The 22,168-nt window shown below is 45.8% G+C and overlaps 1 non-coding gene across 1 annotated transcript; it reads left to right on the top strand.

Moving 5' to 3' along the window:
- The first annotated feature begins 2,127 nt into the window (after nucleotides 1-2,127).
- On the top strand, nucleotides 2,128-2,265 carry LOC119920279. The gene has a single exon (XR_005448035.1). It is a non-coding gene; the product is annotated as a small nucleolar RNA SNORA7 (small nucleolar RNA).
- The last annotated feature ends 19,903 nt before the right edge of the window (nucleotides 2,266-22,168 follow it).

Below are 22,168 nucleotides of genomic sequence, written 5' to 3'. Positions count from 1 at the left end.
AGTACCATCAGAATAAATAGAATTATAGCTATATACACATCATTAATAAAATAAATAGAGTAATAAATATGTACAAATATACACGAGTGTTGTGGGGAGGGGAAAGAGGTAGGGCGGGGGGGGCGATGGGAAGGGGAGGAGGAGGAGAGGAAAAGAGGGGGCTCAGTCTGGGAAAGCCTCCTGGAAGAGGTGAGCTCTCAGTAGGGCTTTGAAGGGAGGAAGAAATCTAGTTTGGTGAATGTGTGGAGGGAGGGTATTCCAGGCCAGAGGTAGGATGTGGGCCCGGGGTCGACGGCAGGACAGGTGAGAACGAGGCACAGTGGGAAGGTTAGCAGTGGAATGTGCGGGCTGGGCTGTAGAAGGAGAGAAGGGAGGTGAGATAGGAAGGGGTGAGGTGATGGAGAGCTTTGAAGCCAAGAGTGAGGAGTTTTGCTTCATTCGAAGGTTGTTAGGCAACCACTGGAGATTATTGAGGTAATCATCATCATCATCATCATGGTATTTGTTAAGCTCTTACTATGTGCCAAGCACTGTTCTAAGCACTGGAGTAGATACAAGGTAATCAGGTTTTCCCACGTGGGGCTCATAATCTTAATCCCCATTTTACAGATGAGGTAACTGAGGCCCAGAGAAGTTAAGTGACTTGCCCAAAGTCACAGAGCTGATAAGTGGCGATGCCTGCTTAAGGGGTGGGCAGGGGGTAGATGGACAGAAGGCTAGTGTGTCCAGTCACTGACTGGAAAGCAGCAGAGCAAGGGGAGGAAAAGGCAGGGAGGGAAACTGTTGGATTTAATGTCATATGGGGTTTATGGATCCTGAGGGTCATCATCAATTAATGCATACAAAAGCAAAATGGCCTAGTGGCAAGATCACATGCTTGGGAGTCAGATTTACAGTTTTAATCCCCATTTTACAGATGAGGTAACTGAGGCCCAGAGAAGTTAAGTGACTTGCCCGAAGTCACACAGCTGACAAGTGTTGGAGCCGGGATTAGGCCCCACGACCTAACTGGAGGCACACTTGCATTATGGAAAAACTGACAATTCAGACATTTTCTTTCATGTATTCATTCATTCATTCAATATAATCTTACCCCAGATTACACATGCCCTATGATGCAACCACCCCAGGGGTGCAACTTAGATTATTTGATGCCTAACTATATGCAAAAACCCAACTTTCCTGAAGTCGTACCTGAGAGCTAATAATATAAAGATAAAAAAAATTCTTCCCCACCTGGGCTAAGATTAAGCAATGAATGGATCTTGGAAAGAGCACTGCCCACAGTTTGCTTCAGAATTTCAAGGCATTTTTTTACGGTATTTATTAAGCATTACTGTGTGCCAGGCACTATACTAAGCACTAGATACAAACTTGTCAGTTTGGACAGGGTCCATGTCCTACTTGAGGTTCACAATCTAAATCCCCATTTTACAGCTGAGGTAACTGAGGCCCAGAGACATGAAGTGATTTGCCCAGGGTCATACAGCAGAAAAGTGGTGGAGCCAGGATTAGAACCCAGGTCCTTCTAACCCCCAGGCCCGTGCTCTTTCCACTAAGCCATGCTTCTTCTAGAAGAGACTCCTGAGTAGGTAATCGAAGAAGAGGTTCAGTTGGTGAGACAGCTTATTTAGAAATGGATGATGCAGATATTGATGAGTTTACTGCATCTCTTTCAGAGGTAAAATTGTTCCACTAAGATGTCTTTGAACTTGAATACTGCAAGATACCAAAACGTATGAAAATGTCACGATTTCTTCAACAGCTAAAATTGGGGGATTAAGAAGTGATAACTCAATTTTCAAGAAGGTGAATGAATTTATAAAAATGATTGAAGAAGATCCTGATGAGAAGAGAATTCCAAAAGTGCTCAGAAGTGTTCGGGAGGAGTTGGCTTGCTCCAAGGTGCTGTATGAAGGAAAAAGGGCTGAAAACCAAATTCTTTGTTAAAATTGAAAAACCACTACCACTCTCAGCAGAACATCTTCTACTTCTGCAGCCCCCTGCAAAGACATAATCGTATTGCAGGTCCTCATTTATTTAACTTTGTGATGTTATGCTTCAAATTACTTTAACAAAGACTAAGCAGTAAGTTAGTGTTATTTTATGTTTCAGTATATAGCATGCCACCTCTCAGGGTCGCACCTGGAGAGTTTCCAGTACTCTACCAGTCTCAGCTATGGGAGGGAGAGTCACGCAAAGGCCTACCCATTCCATTCCTAGCTTGGGCAGTGGCTGGCGAGTGGAAGGCAATGTGCTACAAATCAAAACTCACCCATGCTGGGCAGCAGCGGCATGGAGAGAGTCAAGGGCGGAGACTCGAGTATACTGCATGGAAGGCGACAATGGCAAACCACTTCTGTATTTTTACCAACAAAACTCTACCATAATGATTGCAGATGGAGAGTGGGGCATTCTGGGAGAGATGTGTCCGTGCAGTCGCTGTGGGTCAGAAACGACTTGATGGCATAAGACAAGAAAAGATAAAGCATGTAAAGGAATTTCGTAGTATTCTTCTAGAGGTTCTGGAACAGATCCCAGTTTATCCCAGCTTATACCATGTAAGTCTATGGGAAATTGTATTCCATAATATATCCATTGAGATTACAGTGCCCCACTCGGGGAGGAAGGATGGGAAGGGTGGGAGTTCTTGTCTTCCACTGGTGGCTGTGGGGAGTAAGACTGTGCTGCCTCTGCCCTTGCCTGGCCCAATGAGGAGGGAGAAATTAACCTCTGCTGGTGCAGGCTTGGCATACTGCTCCTCCTCCTTGCCCCATCTCTCTTCCCCTTCTTTCCTTTCCCCCTCTCACCCCCTTCCCTCCTCCTCCTCTTCCTCTCCTTCACCCTTTCCTTCCTAACTCTGCTGACAGCAACAGCAACTGCTATGAAGCTGCCACATGGCACAAGGAGAAGCAGCAGTGTGGCTTAGTGGCTAGAGCACAGGCCTGGGAGTTGTAAGGTCCTGTGTTCTAATTCCAGCTGCACCGCATGTCTGCTGTATGACCTTGGGCAAGTCACTTCACTTCTCTGGGCCTCAGTTACCTCATCTGTATAATGGGGATTAAGAGCTTGAGCCCCATGTAAGACAGGGACTGTGTCCAAACTGATTAACTTGTATCTACCCCAGTGCTTACAACAGTGCTGGGCACATAGAAAGCACTTAATAAGTACCATAATTATTAGTAGTATTATTATTACAAGTACATCATTTTTTGTCACATGAGGAGCCCATACATTGCACTGTAAGATCGGCTTTTTGCACACCAAATGATCTAAAATTTCATTTTGTTTGGCTCTTTTGTATATAAAGGCTGTTGACACCTGGTGCAGACAATGTCTTGTCTTATGCCGTCAAGTCATCTTCAACCCATAGCGACACCATGGACACATCTCCCCCAGAATGCCCCACCTCCATCTGCAATCGTTCTGGTAGTGTATCCACAGAGTTTTCCTGGTAAAAATCCAGAAGTGGTTTACTATTGCCTCCTTCCACACAGTCAACTTGAGTCTCTGCCCTCAACTCTCTCCCATGCCACTGCTGCCCAGCACAGGGGAGTTTAGACCTGTAGTAGATTGCCTTCCACTCGCTAGCCACTGCCCAAGCTAGAAATGGAATGGATATAATAATAATAATAATGGCATTTGTTAAGCGCTTACTATGTGCAAAGCACTGTTCTAAATGCAGGGGAGGTTACAAGGTGATCAGGTTGTCCCACTGGGGGCTCACAGTCTTCATCCCCATTTTACAGATGAGGTAACTGAGGCCCAGAGAAGTGAAGTGACTTGCCCAAAGTCACACAGCTGACAATTGGTGGAGCCGGGGTTTGAACCTATGACCTCTGACTCCAAAGCCCATGCTCTTTCCATTGAGCGGATATGCCTCTGCTTGACTCTCCTTCCCATAGTCGAGACCGGTAGAATACTGGAAACTCTCCAGGTGTGACTCTGAGAGGACTGGTGCAGACAATAGAGCTAAATAAGTAGATGATTTCAGAAAGCATGACTATTTTGCCCTAGTACAGGCCTGGCCTATAACTTTCAAAAGCTTTCCAGAAATACAGCCAGAAGCATTTTTCCTAGGCTGTAGACTAGTCTATAAACTCCTCATGGGCAGGGAATGTGTCTACCAACTCTGATGTACTGTTCTCTCCCAAGTGCCTAGTACAGTGCTTTCCGCCCACTGTAAGTGTTCAGTAAATATCATCAATTTTTTTTGGTATTTGTTAAGCGCTTACTACGTGCCAAGCACTGTTCTATGTGCTGGGGGAGATACAAGGTTATCGGGCTTTCCCACGTGGGGCTCACAGTCTTAACTCCTATTTTACAGATGAGATAACTGAGGCATAGAGAAGTTAAGTGACTTGCCCAAAGTCATACAGCAGGCAAGTGGTGGAGCTGGGATTCGAACCCATGACCTCCAACTCCCAAGCCCTGGCTCTTTCCACTAAGCCTTGAACATAAAAATCTCTAGAGACCATTCCCTAGTCATTATAAGTACAGCAGTCAACTGGTAGGTGATCTTGTGGGCCTTGTACATGTTATGTCATTTATATCTATATTATATTATGGTGTTTGTTAAGTGCTAACCATGCACCAAGCACTGTACTAAGCTCTGGAGTAGATAAAAGACAAGCAGGTTGGACACAGTCCCCATCCCACCTGGGGCTCGCATTCTCAGTAGGAGAGAGGAGGATTTAATCTCCGTTTTACCGATGAAGTAACTGAGGCACGGAGAATTTAAGTTATTTGCCCAGGGTCACCCAGCAGATGAGTGGCAGAGCCGGAATTAGAACCCAGGTCTTCTGGATCCCAGACCTGTGCTCTGTGAAACCATGCAGCTCCTCTGCCCTTCGATTCTTTTATACATACAGCCCAGCCCTTGGGATTCCAAACCTCTCCAATTTCCTTTACCATTTGGAACTCCAGGTTTCATTCATTGTTAAAGAAGTAGGTTAGTTGGTGTTACAATTCATTGTGCCATGGAAATTAAATTGCAGTGGCTTTGTTTGTATTAACCTGCCTTCCCTCCTGCTTTTCATAGTGTGATATATATCTAGCTATCTATCTATACATCTCTCTCTCTATAGATAGGTGTGTGTTTCAAACTATAGCAAATGAAAGCAGCATCGATTAGGCTAGATTTATGGCTACAAGTGATAGATATGGCTAAGAAATTGATTCATGCCTCTGGAATGACTGGGGCACCTAACCATCCAGAGTTGACACAACTAAATATTGTCAAAGCCTGGGCTGGTGTCTCAAGGCTGGAGAAAACAAACAGGGAAAGGCATGTCAAACAGATAAATGGCTTTGCTGTTTAGAGGCTCTCCATAGAGGCCATTTGTTTCTGAGATAAGGAAAACTGCTCTCCAAAATAGTGAAAAGATAAGCTAGAAGAGAAGGATGATGTGGAATTGTTTGAAGCTATTTGGATGCCTAAGCACTGGAAAAAGGAAAGAGGAAAGCGGCTGTGTGTCGTGGATCGGCTTTGTTTCTCTTTAAACTTGCTGTCATAAGCTATTTTGTAACCCAGTCATAGAACTGCTCCCAACCAATGTGAACAAATGATAATTCTGTTGCTATTATTTTAGCAGTTGATTGTCCTGCATTGTTTTCCTGGTCCCTGCTGCTGTGGGAATATTTCCTTCCTGATGGAGTCAGTGGGATGAGGGACGATGGGCGTCGGCATATATGGGTGGCATCTCTTTTTATCAGTGCGCTACATGTATGAATGCAAGAGAATGCTGTCGTGCCCATTCTTCTCAGAATAAACGCCAGAAAGCCAAGGGGTTTAAGACCAGTTTCAAGAGCTCTTTCTCAAGCTAAAGTCCTCCACAATTCTAAATTAGAATTACCACTAGAGTGGTAAATTAGCAGCCGGTGTCCATCTTGAAAGATCTCAAATATGGTGCTTGAAAAAGCAAAAAGTACTGTCTATTTTTATGAGGAAGGGGAGGATTCCAAACCTCTTTTTGTACCTTTGGAACTACAGTACATAGTACAACACAACAGTCCATGGGTAACCTGCACCAGAATTACTGCCATCTGGGGAGCAAGGACTGTATAGTTTATTACTTATGGGTCTATTTTATTATTATTATTATTATTATTATTGTGTTATTAATATTATTATTATATTCATTGAGCACTTACTGTGTCTCTAGAACTGTTCTAAGTGCCAGGGTAGATATAAGTTAATCAGGTCAGGCACAGTCCCTGTCCCACGTGGGGCTCACAGTATAATTAGAGAGAACAGGTATTGCATCCCCATTTTACATTTGAGGAAACTGAGGCACAGAGAAACTAAGTGACTTGCCCGAGGTCATACAGCAGGTACATAGTGGAGCCAGAATTAGAATCCAGGTCATCTGACTCCCAGACCCATGCTCTTTCCACTAGGCCACATTGCTTCCCATCTATTTAGGTTGGCTGTTCTTTGAGATTGGTCTTCCATAGAAAACAGCTAATTAATTAATACATTCATTCATTCAGTCATATTTATTGAGTGCTTACTGTGTGCAGAGCACTGTACTAGGTGGTTGGAAAGTATAATACAGCAATAAAGAGAGACAATCCCTGCCCACAGTGGGCTCACAGTCTAAAGAGGGGGAGACAGGCATGGCATTTACATGGCATTTACAAGTAAATGGCATTGTTATAAATAAATAGAATTACAAATATATACATATATACATAAGTGCTGTGGGGCAGGGAGAGGGGGGAAGAGCAAAGGGAGCAAGTCAGGGTGATGCAGAAGGGACTGGGAGCTGAGGAAAAGTGGAGCTTAGTCTGGGAATGCCTCTTGGGGGAAGTGCGCCTTCAGCAGGGCTTTGAAAGGGGGAAGAGTGATTGTCTGGCGGATTTGAGGAGGGAGGGCATTTCAGGTCAGAGGTAGGACGAGGGCCATGGTTCGGTGGAAGGCAGGCAAGATCGAGGCACAGTGACAAAGTTAGCACCAGAGGAGCGGATAAGGAGCTAAGTAAAGTCTGACCCACACCTCACTGAAGAGAGAGAGAGAGAGAGAGAGAGAGAGAGAGAGAGAGAGAGAGAGAGAGAGAGAGAGAGTGAGTGTATGTGTGTGCATGTGTGTCTGGTTATCTGGCAAGGGTACCGGGTTGGTCTAGGGTGAAACAGAAGCAGCATGGCCTACTGGATAGAGCATGGCCTGGAACTCAGAAGAACCTGGGTTCTAATCCCAGCTCCGCCACTTGTCTGCTGTGTGACGTTGGGGAAGTCACTTCACTTCTCCATATTTCAGTTCCCTCATCTGTAAAATGGGGATTAAGACTAGGAGCCCCATGTGGGACACGGTTTGGGTCCAACCTGATTAACTTGTATCTACTCCAGCACTTAGTACAGTGCCTGGCACACTGTAAGCACTTAAAAAATACCATTAAAAAAACCAGCCAGAAGCAAGGGAATGTCTATACTGGGGCTATGCCAGCACTGGTGAAGGTTTCCCACTAAAGAACCATGTGATGGACAGGCTCAGCAGGAAATCTTAAAAAAACTGGCTGATGTGGGTGGTGAAGACTGCAATGGTTACCCTGCTGGTCATTGCTTGCATTAGCACTATGCTGCATTCTTTGCACTTTGCAGTGTAATAATAATATAAAATAATATAATAATAATTGCAGTATTTGTTAAGCGCTTACTATGTCCCAGGAACTGTACTAACCGCTGGGGTGGATACAAGCAAATTGAGTTGGACATAGTCCCGGTCTCACATGGGGCTCACAGTCTCAATCCCCATTTTACAGATGATGTAACTGAGGCACAGAGAAGTTAAGTGACTTGTCCAAGGTCACACAGCAGATAAGTGGAAGAGTTGGGATTAGAATCTATGACCTTCGGTTGCCCAGTCCCTTGCTCTATCCACTACACATACCCCTGTCTGCCTACTCACTTGTTGCACTCACTGTCTCAGTGGAAACCATGATGGGCAGCGACAAGAGAGTTCAAGGAGCATTGTGCAAATCACTTCGTTCACATAGGTTCTTGGTCCTGGAGTTTTTGTGACTGGACACACCAGTTGTTTATTTATATAAAGCAAATTATCTGTTTTCCACTCATGTCCTCTTACTCTTCTCTCTGCCTATTTCCATTTATTCTTCCCTCATCTCCCCATCCAGTGTTTCTCCGTCTTCCTGTATTCTTTGTTCAGACACAGGAAGGCTCTTTCTCTATCCGTGTCCTTCCCACAGGCCCCCAGGTCAGCCTGTTTTCTTGAAGCTTGCTGAGAAGGTTAAATAGACTGATTGGGTGAGGAGGTGGTGGATCAACCAGAGGGTGAGTTCTTGGGGATGAAGCGGGCTCTTAGAAGCAGAAGCCATGGGGCTTAGTGGATAATGCATGGGCCTGGGAATTAGAGGGACCTGGGTTCTAATCCCAGCTTTGCCACATGTTTGCTGTGTGACCTCGGGCAAATCATTAGCTTCTCTGTGCCTGTTACCTCATCTGTAAAATAGGGATTAGAGTGTGAGCCCCACGTAGGATAGGGACTGTGTCCAACCTGATTAACTTGTATCTACCCTAGTGTTTAGAACAGTGCTTGGCACATAGTAAGCACTTAAAAAGTACCATTATGATTATTATTATAATCTGGAGACCACCTCTCTGGATTTGTGTGATCACTGACTCACTGTTTGCTTACCTGCTTCTGTTCCCAAATGCTTAGTTCAGTGTGTTGCACCCAGGGGGTGCTCAATAAATACCTTTACTACTATGAAGACTACTGTGAGGATGGTGACGTCTACTACTACTTGTGATCAGCCATTGGATCAGTCTCTGGGCTAGTAGCACTCTATGAGAACTCTATGACATTGCTCCTTCCTTGGGGGATGATAGTGTGCTTCATCATCAACCGTACAGCACTGTATTAGATGCCCGTGGACATAAAGAAGATGAATGATGGAATTCCTGCCTTTAAGAACCTTATAATTTAATGGAGAAGGTAAGCAGACATGAATTGTTGAATATACAGTATTTAAGAGTGGGAGCAGGAAATAGATCAATAATAAATCAATAAAATCGATGAATATGTAGGAGTGCTGAGATCATGTGATGGGAGATTTGGGGGGGTGGGAGCGGGCAAGGAACATCTCCTGGATGGGTGATCTTTTAGAAGAGTTTGAAGGAAGAGCAGGATGTGGTTTGCCCTAGATGGTGAAAGTAGGGGAGGAGGGGAAAGGAGACACAAGCAGTGGGTGGGAGGGTCATAAATGGGGCTAGAAGAGCATGGCCTAGTGGATAGAGGATGGGCCTGGGAGTCAGCAGGACCTGGGTTCTAATCCTGGCTCTGCAACTTGTCTGCTGGGTGATCTTAAGCAAGTCACTTCACTTATTTGTGCCTCAGTTACTTCACCTGTAAAATGGGGATGAAGACTGTGAGCCCCATGTGGGACAAAGACTGTGTCCAGCCAGATTTGTTTGTATCCACCCCAGTGCTTAATACAGTGCCTGGTGCATAGGAAGTGCTTATCAAATACCATGAATATTATTATTATTATTATTATTATTAATAATGAGAAAAAAGGCTAACCAGATTGCCAGTAGCCCCCACAAAGCCCACCACCCAGAAGCAAGGCAGGCTTTTGGTGAGAGACAGAGTTTGGGTTGTGCCAAACAAGCCCCTGAAGAAGCTGGGTACTTAGCCAGTTCCTCAGAGTGGAATGAAAATGGGCGAGATGGTGCTGGGCTGCTGGAGACCGCTGCTACCTCATTCAATCATATTTATTGAGTGCTTACTGTGTTCAGATTACTGCACTAAGCTCCTGCTGCTGTCTCTGCCTTAAACCACCCAGGAATACCCGCACGAGGACTTTTCTTCTTCTGGAGCTGAGTTCTGGAGGGTTCCAACAGACTTCCAGCACTGCTCAAGGATGAGGGCTGATTCCTCTCCAGAGCAGTGGGAGGAAGGGGAATGAGAGAAAAAATGGAAGGGTATATGGGGAGGTCTGATTGTTCAAGCCAGACCGTACTTCTTTTCTCTCCTGTTTTAAAGATACTATTAGATTGGATAATCCCAGCAGTGTGGGATTAAGCTGAAGAGTTTGAGGCTGGCTCTCAAACTCAGTTTCCATTCTGGGACACAACTGAAGTGGGTGGAAGGAAGACAGCGCACAATAATAGTGCAGATTGTACAACAGAGTGGCCTTTTCCCTCTGGGCCATTGTTCTTGCTCTTTGCCATCTCTTTTTTCAGCCCCAACCTTCTGAATCTGCTCCACCAACTCAGTGCTGTACTGTCTTTTCCCAGCCTATCCAGCAGGGAAGTTTTGGCTTAGTGGAAAGAATCAGGGCTTGGGAGTCAGAGGGCGTGGGTTGTAATCCCGGCTCCGCTATTTGTCTGCTGTGTGACCTTGGGCAAGCCATTTAATATCTCTGTGCCTCAGTTACCTCATCTGTAAAATGGGGATTAAGACAGTGAGCCCCACATGGGAAAACCTGATTACCTCATATCTACCCCAGTGCTTAAAACAGTCCTTGGCACATAGTAAATGCTTAACAAATACCATTATTATTATTATTATTATTATTATTATTATCATTATTATAAGAAAGGCCTTGCCCTCTGGGCTAGTTTAATGAACCTGATATATAGAGCTGGAACCAGTCAATCAATCAATCAGTGGTATTTACTGAGTGCTTACTGCTGTACTAAGTTCTTGGAAGATTTCAATACAACAATATTCATTCAATCGTATTTATTGAGCGCTTACTGTGTGCAGAGCACTGTACTAAGCACTTGGGAAGTAGTACAATATAGCAGACACATTCCCTGCCCACAATGAGCTTATAGTCAAGAGGGGGAAACACACATTAATAGAAATAAATAATGTATTATAGATAATTTATCAATATGCACATGTACCATAGCCCGGTTATCCTCACTCCAAGTGGCAAGAGTGGGAATCATTGTCCTCATCTTAGATATGAGGAAACCGAGGCCCAAAGGAGAGAGGTGGAACTAGAACCCAGCTCTCTCTCTGCCCAAGTCCTAATTTTTAGGCCTCCCTGCCTTCACCTTGGAATTCTGCACTAACATATGAACCTTCAGGAAACTAATTGTTCTGGTGCCTAACGAGTCTGTCCAAGCATCGAAACGCCAGGTGGATTGCTGCCATGTAAATACATAGATGGGGATTTGGACAGGTAACTTATCAACATTAATGGGACTCGTTACCAACATAAATCATCCTCCCAGCAGCGTAAAAATAAATCTGAGGCTGTATGAAATCCTGGTTGTGAAGCAGACATCCCTCCTACAAGCGTTAAAATCTGTTTCTGCCTGCTGTCCACAATTTTTAGTAATTAGTAGGAATGTTTCATTTACAACAGCACACAAACTAGAATTCGTGTTTTGCCTTATGTAAGTCCAACCCTAGCCCCCCCCCCCCCCCCCCCCCCAGCCCCCGGCAATAAACTGCATTGTCCATCGACTTGCCTAATTATGTGTAATACAACTGCATAACTCTCCCTGAAGCAGCAGGGGTCCTTGCTGTGGAATGAGGAGGATGATTTTTCCATCTGTTCTCCTGGCACTGAAGGGAAAAGTAAGGGGGCGGGCGTGATTTTTTTTTTTTTTTTTTTTGTGTGTGTGTGTGTGTGTGTACACGCATTACCATGCAGTGCAGTTGCCTTAAGAAGGGGAATCCCATCGCCAGGTGCCTTTGCGGAATGGGCCTGGGATGTAGTGTAGCTTTAATTACAGTATATTGAGATTTTTGTTTAAGAATTTTAGGAGGTAATTTCCACTGAAGTTATCAACAAAATTGAGATAGTTGCAGTTTGGAATCTATTTTACCTCAGAGACCGATATTTATAAATGAGGGAGGCTCTCTTGCCATTCATTGGCGTCTGAAAATGATTACACAGAATCCGACATTTTACTTTAAAACCAGGGCCTAAGGTGATTCTATTAAAATCAATATTGGAATCTGTCAGATTGTTCTTTCTTAAATTCATTGTTTCCCATACCTCAGAAACACTGTGATCGGGTGCAAGTTATACATAGCTGAACATGCTCATGCCTGAAGAAGAAACTGGTAAGTTTTTAGGTGAAATATTTAAATACAATCCTATGTAGAACCATTTGTATTGAGAAAGACTGATTTTCCATGGGCTTCCTCAATGTTCTATTACAACCCAGCCTGCACACTTTGCTTCTCTGATGCCAACCTACTCACTGTCCTGCAATCTCATCTATCTCACCACTGACCCCTCGCCCATGTCCTGCCTCTGGCCTGGAACACCCTCCCTCTTCATATCCAACAGACAATTGCTCTCCCCCCTTCAAAACCTTATTGAAGGCACATCTCCTCCAGGAGGCCTTCCCTAACTAAGCCCTCCTTTCCTCTTCTCCCACTCCCTTCTGCGTCACCCTGATTTGCTCCCTTATTTACCCACACCCCTAGCACTTATGTACATATCTGTAATTTTAGTCATTTAGATTAATGTCTGTCTCCCCCTCCATGTTGTAAGCTCATTGCGAGAAGGGATCACATCTACCAACTCTGTTTTATTATACTCTCCCAAGCGCTTAATACATTGCTCTGCACACAGTAACACTCAATAAAAGCTATTGATATCCCTGATCTAGCTTGGTAAGGAGGAGCTGATACGACAGTACTTGGCCTCTGCTGCTCCTGTGTCTTCAGTGTGTCGAGGTCCCCTGCCTTGCCCCCTCATGATCCAGGTCTCCCATCCTGCTTTTTTTTCTTTTTTTCTTTTTGTTTTTTATAGTATTTGTTAAGCGCTTTCTATGTGACAGGCACAGTACCAAGCGCTGGGGTAGATGCAAGTTAATCAGGTTGGACACAGTCCAGAACCCAAGGGTTACAACAGCCACAGCCTTCCCAGTGTTCTCCAAGATTGCGCAATGTGGCTGCTGAATAATTTTCTCCCTGTCCTGTGTCAGCAAGGCAGTGTGGCCCAGTGGACAGAACATGGGCATGGAAGTCAAAAGGACCTAGGTTCTAATCCCGGCTCTGCCACTTATCTGCTATGTGACCTTGGGTAAGTCATTTCACTTCTTTGGGTCTCAGTTCCCCCATCTGGAAAATGGGGATTAAGACTGTGGCAGGGATTGTGTACTCTCCCAGCAGGACAGTGAGTAGGTTGGTATCAGAGGAGCCAAGTGTGCAGGCTGGGTTGTAGTAGAACATTGAGGAAGCCCATGGAAAATCAGTCTTTCTCAATACAAATGGTTCTACATAGGATTGTATGTATTTAATCAGTCATATTTATTGAGCACTTACTGTGTGCAGAGCAGTGTACTAAATTCTTGGGAGAGTACACAATCCCTGCCACAGTCTTAATCCCCATTTTCCAGATGGGGGAACTGAGGCCCAGAGAAGCGAAATGACTTGCCCAAGGTCACACAGCAGACAAGTGGCAGAGCTGGGATTAGAACCCAGGTCCTTCTGACTTCCATGCCTGTGTTCTGTCCACTAGGCCACATTGCCTTGTTGACACAGGGCAGGGAGAAAATGATTCAGCAGCCACACTGTGCAAACTTGGAGAACACTGGGAAGGCTGTGGCTGTTGTAACCCTTGGGTTCTGGATGACTCTGCCTGAAACTCTGCTCCATATATCCCAATGCTATCATTATTAGTAGCAATAATAATAATAATAATAATAATGGTATTTGTTAAGTGCTTATTATGTGCCAAGCACTGTTCTAAGCACTGGGGTAGATACAAGGTCATCAGGTTGTCCCACGTGGGGCTCACAGTCTTACTCCCCATTTTACAGATGGGGTAACTGAGGCCCAGAGAAGTTAAGTGACTTGCCCAAGGTCACACAGCAGACAAGTGGTGGAGCCGGGCCACGACCTCTGACTCCCAAGCAGTATTAGACTATCTACTAAGCGCCTACAGTACGCAGAGGATTGGGAACAAAAATACAGTTAGGAAGCATGGATAGAGCATGTGCCTAGGTGTCAGAAGGACCTGGGTTCTAATACTGGCTCCACCACTTGTGTGCTGTGTAATCTTGGGCAAGTCACTTCACTTCTCTGGGCCTCAGTTACCTTGTCTGGAAAATGGGGATTAAGCTGTGTAACCTTGGCAAGTCACTTTGCTTCTCTGTGCCTCAGTTACCTCATCTGTAAAATGAGGATTGAGACAGCGAGCCCCACGTGGGAGAGGGACCGTGACCAACCTGATTTGCTTGCTTCTACCCCAGTGCTTAGTACAGAGCCTGGCACATAGTAAGCGCTTAACAAATGCCCCCTCCAAATAATAATAATTTGTGTTGAATGATATTCTTGTTGTCTTAGGTTATCTTGCCGCTTCTGTTATCCATCTTCAATCCCCTGCCCCTTATATGCTTAGATGGTGAGTACCCCTGTGAACTAAAGGCCAAGTCCAAATTCTCATCCTTGTGCCACTTGTCCCAGTGCTTTACTACAGTACTCTGCATAAAATAGATGCTTAATAAATACTATCAAATTAATTTTTGGAATAGTTGGGACACAGAGGTTAAGTGGCGACTGATTCTAGAAAAGGAAGAAGCCCAGTCCAGAACCTGGAATTAGCCCAGATATTAGTGCTGTATTTCCTCCCCAGACTTTTTTTAAACAGTAGGTGTGACTCTAAGCAAAACTCAGTGCATGTATATCAACTCCTCTTTCCCAGAGTAAATGGAGACAGAATGAATCCAAGACCCTTCTCCCACCTATTTTTCTCCCTTTTTTAAATGAAATGTGTTAAGCACTTACTCTGTGTCAGATACTGTACTAAGCACTGAGGTACATACAAGCTAAACAAGTTCGACACAGTCCATGTCCCACATGGGGCTCCAAGTCTTAGTCCCCATTTTACAGATGACATAACCGAGGCAGAGAAGTGAAGTGACTTGGCCAAGGTCACACAGCAGATAAATGGCAGAGCTGTGATTATCATCCAGGTCCTCTGACTCCCAAGACTGGGCTTTATCCATTAGGCCATGGTGCTTCCCAAGGAACTCTTCCAGGATGCTTTCCCTAACTCTGGATTTCAGACTGTGAGCCCGTTGTTGGGTAGGGATTGTCTCTACTTGTTGCCGAACTGTGCCTATCACACAGTAAGCGCTCAATAAATACAATTGAATGAATGAATGAATTCCATTCACTTCCTAGAGTGAGCTGTGGAAAGCTGCCTCCAGAATTTTGCCTAGTGAATTAAGGATGACAAAACAGAAAGACACTCCATAGGGATTCAGTGCCACCAGGATAGCAGTGGAAATGAGGGGTGGAATCTACTTTCTGCATATTGGGGATCAGCACCTTTCCTTTATTCAAAGCTTTCCAAGGGTGTGAATTATTCATTGTTAGGCACAGCAGGGGCATGTTTCCTCTATTGAGTGCTGATGGTGAGCCTTCGAAAAATAGCTTGGGAGGAGCCTCTATTCCACAAGGCTAAAAATGGTTTTAATAAAGCTGTGCCTGCCATCATACATCATTTTCTCCTTAATTGGGAAGATGATGGGGACTAAAATGGTTCCAAGGTGTGCATTTTCAATCAATTTTCCTCTTAAATTGGAATGAAGGCAAAAGTCTAAGGATTTCCCGGTGTGAGGTGATTTCCCTTGGTGTTGTTCAGTTCACAGTCTCCATTCTAACTACTTATTGTGCTAATGGTCTCCTCTCACCAAAGAAAACACTGTACTTCAATTCTGAAGTGGCTGGCAGAAGCTGCAATCCAGGTGTGAAGTGACTTTCTTCAGAAGAAGGAGGCCTTTCAAAGTGGAATTCTTCACTCCTCTAGCCTCAGACTACTATTAACCAACTTGTTGACAATTATTTGTTGGTAATCAAGAGCCTGAGTGTTTCTCCAGGGTACTCTGTCTGCATATTCATCTTGGCTGCTTTCAGGACTAAAGCATTGCATTTTTTGCTCCAGATGGGGGAAGGAAGTCGAATTTCAGGGATAAAAAAAGTCACTAAACTGTGAAGAAAATCACCTTCAGAAATCTGGGAAGGAAGTAGGAAATGATCGCCTTCTTGACAAATCCAACGGCCTCTACCTCCTCCTTTGCCTCCCACCCCTGTGGGTGTCCCTCGAGGTCAGTTCTGGGTCCCTCTCTTTTCTCCATCTACACCCACTCCCTTGTAGAACTCATTCACTCCCATGGCTTCAACTACCACCTCCGTGCGGATGATTCTCAGATCTGCCTCTCCAGCCCTCATCTCTCTCCTCTGCAGTCTGACATTTCCTCCTTCCTTCAAGACATCGCTACTTGGATATCCTGCTGTCACTCACCTCAAACTTAACATGTCTAAAACAGAACTCTTTATCTTCCCACCCAAACCCTGTCCTTCCCCAGACTTTCCCATCACTGTAGACAGCATCACCATCCTTCCCATCCCCCCCAGCCCATAACCTCCACGTTATCCCTGACTCCCCTCTCTCATTCAATCCACATATTCAATCTATCGCTAAATCCTGTCGGTTCAACCTTTACAACATCGCTAAAATCCTCCCTTTCCTCTCCATCCAAACTCCTACCACATGAATCCAAGCACTTATTCTATCCCTCCTTGATTACTGTAACAGCCTCCTTGCTGATCTCCCTGCCTCCTGTCTCTCTCCACTCCAGGCCACACTTCACTCTGCTGCCTGCATCATTTTTCTAAAGAAGCATTCGGTCCTTCTTCCCCCACTCCTCAAGAATCTCCAGTGGTTGCCCATCCACCTCCGAATCAAACAGTTTCAGTGAAGCTGAGGTTGGATAAGTTGAGGGGAAGCAGCGTGGCTTAGTGGAAAGAGCGCAGGCTTGGGAGTCAGAGATCATGGGTTCAAATCCTTGCTCAGCCACTTGTCAGCTGTGTGACCTTGGGCAAGCCACTTAACTTCTCTGTGCCTCGGTTACCTCATCTGTAAAATGGGGATTAATACTGTAAGCCCCACGTGGGACAACCTGATCACCTTGTATCCCCCCCCCCAGCGCTTAGAACAGTGCTTCACACATAGTAAGCACTTAACAAATACCACCATTATTATTATTATAATGTTTCCAGGAGAAGGGGGTGGTCCACAGTGGCCAAGGCAGCCGAGAAGTTGAGGAGGACTAGGATGGCATAGAGGCTGTTGGATTTGGCAAGAAGGGGATCCCTGGTGACTTTTGAGAGGGCAGTTCCTGGGGACTGAAAGGGACGCAAGCCAGATTGGAGGGACCAAGGAGAGAATTGGAGGTGAGGAAGTTAAGACTGCAGGTGTAGACAACTCGCTCAAGGATTTTGGAGAGAAACTGTAGGAAGGAGATGGGGTGATAACTGGAGGGAGTCTTGGGGGTCAAAGGAGGGTTTTTTTTAGGATAGGGGAGACTTGAGCATGTTTGAAAGCAGCAGGGAAAAAGCCACTGGAGAGTAAACAGTTGAAGATGGCAGTCAGGGAGGGTACAAGCATTTTGATAAGGTTGGAGGGGAAGGTGGAGGGGGTGGATTTTGATAAGAGGTGGGCAATATCCTGAGATACTGCTGGGAAAGATGGGAGAGTTGAAGAAGGGACAGGAGAAGGGAGGGACTGGAGAGGAGGCAGGAAGATTTTAGGGGATCACGCCTGATAGTGTCAATTTTCTCAATAAAGTAGGTGGCCAGGTCATTAGGGGTATGAGGTGGGGGAGGGCAGGGGTTTGGAGTAGGGAGTTAAATGTATGAAACAACTGGTGAGGGCAGTGGGCAAGGGAGCTGATAAGGATGGAGAAATAATGTCGCCAAGTGGAGGACAGGGCAGACCTACAGCAAGCAAGGCTGAGTTTGAGGTGGATGAGGTCGGCCTGATATCTGTGTTTCAGCCAGCAGCATTCTGGGACTCGTGCACAGGAGCAAAGGTAGCGGACTGCGCAGGTGATCCAGGGCTGTGGGTTAGCAATACCAGATCAGCAAAGGGATAGGGGAGCAAGTGAGTTGAGTTCAGTAGAGAGGGTGGTGTTGAGGGTGTCGATTTGGTCATCAAGGGAAGGAAGTCTAATTTGGGATTTATACCATGAAAACCATGTTCTTTTCAAGAAAAAGTTCTTTCCATTTTACTCCTAGAACTGGGTGGTACTGGAATGATGCTCCTTGAACTAATTTATTTTTTGTTTTTTAATAGCACTTTTTAAGCACTCACTATATGCCCAGCAATGTAATAAGTGCTAGGGTAGCTACAGGATAATCAGTTAGGACACAGTAATAGTAATAATAATAAATAATGGTACTTGTTTAGCAGTTACTTTGTGCCAGGCATTGTACTAAGTGCTGGGGTGGATACAAGCAAATCGGGTTGGACACAGTCCCTGTCCTACGTGGGGCTCACAGTCCCAATCTCCATTTTACAGATGAGGTAACCGAGGCCCAGATAAATGAAGTGACTAGCCCAAGGTCACACAGCAGACAAGTGGCGGAGCAAGGATTAGAAGCCATGACCTTCTTACTCCCAGGCCTGGGCTCTATCCACTAAGCCATGCTGCTTCTGACCCTGTCCTGTACCTGTCCCACCTGGGCTTACAGTCTAAAGGGGAGGGAGAACAGACATCTTTTCCCCATTTTTGTAGATGAGGAAACTGAGGGACAGAGTCAAGTGACTTGCCCAAGCTCATCTAGCTGGCAAGTTTCAGAGCAGAATTAGAACGCAGGTCCCCTGATTCTCAGGCTCCTGCTATTTCCACTAGGCCACACTGCTTCCTAGCGTTTTTATCTGCCATTCAGAATGGCTCTGATTTTGGAATTGACAACTTCAGGGATGACTTCCTCAAAGATAGAGTGCAGTGTGAATACATGGGATTTTTATGATTACTCTTACAGATGTTTAGAGTATGTTAAATTGTACAGATCATATAAAGGGAGAGAGAGAGTGAGGGAAGGCTAGAAAGGTAGTTCAGAACTGAAGGAAGAGGAAGCCTTGGCCTATTATTATTATTATTATTACTGTATTTGTTAGGCGCTTACTAATGTACCAAGCACTGGTCTAAGTGCTGGGGTAGATACAAGGTAATCAGGTTGGACGCAGTTCCTGTCCAACATGTGGCTCATAGTCTAATCCCCATTTTACAGATGCGGTAACGGAGGCACAGAGAAGTTAAGTGACTTGCCCAAAGCCACACAGCAGACAAGTGGTGGAGCTGGGATTAGAACCTACAACCTCTGACTCCCAAGACCGTGCTCTTGCCTCTAGGCCATGCTGCTTCTACCTAGTGGAAAGAGCACAGGTCTGGGAGTAAGAGGATCTCCCAAGCACTTAGTAAAGTGCTCTGCACACAGTAAATGCTCAATAAATGTGATTGACTGACTAACCCGGGTTCTAATCCCAGCTCTGACACTTGCCTGCTGGATGAGCTTGGGCAAGTTACTTGATTTCCTCTATACCTCAGTTTCTTCATCTGTAAAAATGGGGGTAAGTGTTCTCTCTCCCCCTTAGGCCCCACGTGGGACACATACTGTGTCCAATCTCTTTAACTTGTATCTGTCCTAGTATTTACCACAGTGTTTGGCCCATAGTAGGTGCTTAACAAATGTAATAAGAATAATAATTCATTGTTCATCATTCCAGTGCCACCCTGTTCAGAATAAAATGGAAAGTACTTTCTCTTTAAAATAATGTGCTTTTCATTATGTAAATCCCAAATTAGACTTCATTCTTCTCCTACTCCCACAAACCCAAAGCCCCATCTCAGATCCAGGGTTCTGCCCCTTAGATTATGAGTCTTCTGTGGGACAGGGACGGTGTCCAATCTGCTTCTATTGTATCTGCTCAAGCGCTTCATACAGTGCTGTGCACATAGTAAGCGCTCAATGAATACCATTGATGATAGCATTTATTGAGTGCTCACTGTATGCAGAGCACTGTACGAAGCACTTGGGAGAGTACAGTACAACAGAGTTGTTAGACACGGTCCCTGCCCTCAACAAGCTTACAGTCCCCTATTATTATTAGGCTCAGTGGCTGCAGGGCTGCAAAAGAGGGGAGAATATGATGCAGATCAGGGGCTACCTTCAATTTCCTGAACCAGAGTCCAAGACAACCTTCTTATGATTTTTCATCCAAATTCCTCTGACATTAATCTGTCTGCATCACCTATGCATTTGGTTAACACTTTGATATCCCAGTTCCACAGCACTTATGTACATGGACTATTTCCCCTATCCAAAATTGATTTTAATCAATCAATCGTATTTATTGAGCGCTTACTGTGTGCAGAGCACTGTACTAAGCGCCTGGGAAGCACACGGTGGTAACACATAGAGACAGTCCCTACCCAACAGTGGGCTCACAGTCTAGAAGGGGGAGACAGAGAACAAAACCAAGCATACTAACAAAATAAAATAAATAGAATAGACATGTACAAGTAAAATAAATAAATAAATAAATAGAGTAATAAATATATATACATATATACAGGTGCTGTGGGGAAGGGAAGGAGGTAAGACGGGGTGGATGGGGCTCAGTCTGGGAAGGCCTCCTGGAGGAGGTGAGCTCTCAGTAGGGCCTTGAAGGGAGGAAGAGAGCTAGCTTGGCGGATGTTGGGAGGGAGGGCATTCCAGGCCAGGGGGATGACGTAGGCCAGGGGTCGACGGCGGGACAGGCGAGAACGAGGCACGGTGAGGAGATTAGCAGCAGAGGAGCGGAGGGTGCGGGCTGGTCTGTAGAAGGAGAGAAGGGAGGTGAGGTAGGAGGGGGTGAGGTGATGGAGAGCCTTGAAGCCGAGGGTGAGGAGTTTCTGCCTGTTGCGCAGATTGATTGGTAGCTACTGGAGATTTTTGAGGAGGGGAGTAACATGCCCAGAGAGTTTCTGGACAAAGACAATCCGGGCAGCGGCGTGAAGTATGGATTGAAGTCGGGGGAGACACGAGGATGGGAGATCAGAGAGGAGGCTGATGCAGATCCAGATGGGATAGGATGAGAGCTTGAACGGGCAGGGTAGTGGTTTGGATGGAGAGGAAAGGGCGGATCTTGGCAATGTTGCGGAGCTGAGACCGGCAGGTTTTGGTGATGGCTTGGATGTGAGTGGTGAATGAGAGAGCGGAGTCGAGGATGACACCAAGTTTGCGGGCTTGTGAGACGGGAAAGATGGTAGTGCCGTCCACAGTGATGGGAAAGTTAGGGAGAGGGCAGGGTTTGGGAGGGAAGACAAAGAGTTCAGTCTTGGACATGTTGAGTTTTAGGTGGCGGGCAGACATCCAGATGGAGATGTCCTGAAGGCAGGAGGAGATGCGAGCCTGGAGGGAGGGGGAGAGAGCAGGGGCAGAGATGTAGATTTGGGTGTCATCAGCGTAGAGATGATAGTTGACGCCGTGGGAGTGAATGAGGTCACCAAGGGAGTGAGTGTAGATCGAGAACAGAAGGGGACCGAGAACTAAACCTTGGGGAACCCCCACAGTAAGGGCATGGGAGGGGGAGGAGGAGCCTGCAAAAGAGACTGAGAAGGAACGACTGGAGAGATAAGAGGAGAACCAGGAGAGGACGGAGTCTGTGAAGCCAAGGTTGGATAGCGTGTTGAGGAGAAGGCAGCTGAGAGGTCGAGGAGGATTAGGATAGAGTATGGGCCGTTAGATTTGGCAAGCAGGAGGTCATTGGTGACCTTTGAGAGGGCGGTTTCCGTGGAATGTAGGGGACAGAAGCCAGACTGGAGGGGGTCGAGGAGAGAGTTGGTGTTGAGGAATTCGAGGCAGCGCGTGTAGACAACTCGTTCAAGGAGTTTGGAAAGGAATGGTAGGAGGGAGATGGGGCGATAACTAGAAGGTGAGGTGGGGTCAAGAGAGGGTTTTTTTAGGATGGGAGAGACATGGGCATGTTTGAAGGCAGAGGGGAAGGAACCAATGGAGAGTGAGCGGTTGAAGATGGAAGTTAAGGAGGGGAGAAGGGATGGAGCGAGAGATTTCATGAGATGAGAGGGAATGGGGTCAGAAGCGCAGGTGGCCGGAGTAGCACTTGAGAGGAGGGAGGAGAGCTCCTCTGAGGATACTGCTGGGAAGGATGGGAGAGTAGCAGAGAGTGTTGAGAGCCGGGGGGTTGGAGAAGGTGGGGGAGTGACTTTGGGGAGGTCAGACCTGATGGATTGAATTTTATTAATGAAGTAGGAGGCCAGATCGTTGGGGGTGAGGGAAGGAGGAGGGGGAGGAACTGGGGGCCTGAGAAGGGAGTTGAATGTACAGAAGAGCTGACAGGGATGATGGGCATGGGTGTCAATAAGGGAGGAGAAATTG

This window comes from Tachyglossus aculeatus, chromosome X1, assembly GCF_015852505.1.
Source record: "Tachyglossus aculeatus isolate mTacAcu1 chromosome X1, mTacAcu1.pri, whole genome shotgun sequence".
In the NCBI taxonomy this organism is placed as follows: Eukaryota; Metazoa; Chordata; class Mammalia; order Monotremata; family Tachyglossidae; genus Tachyglossus; species Tachyglossus aculeatus.
This window is presented reverse-complemented; position numbering and strand designations above follow the sequence as displayed.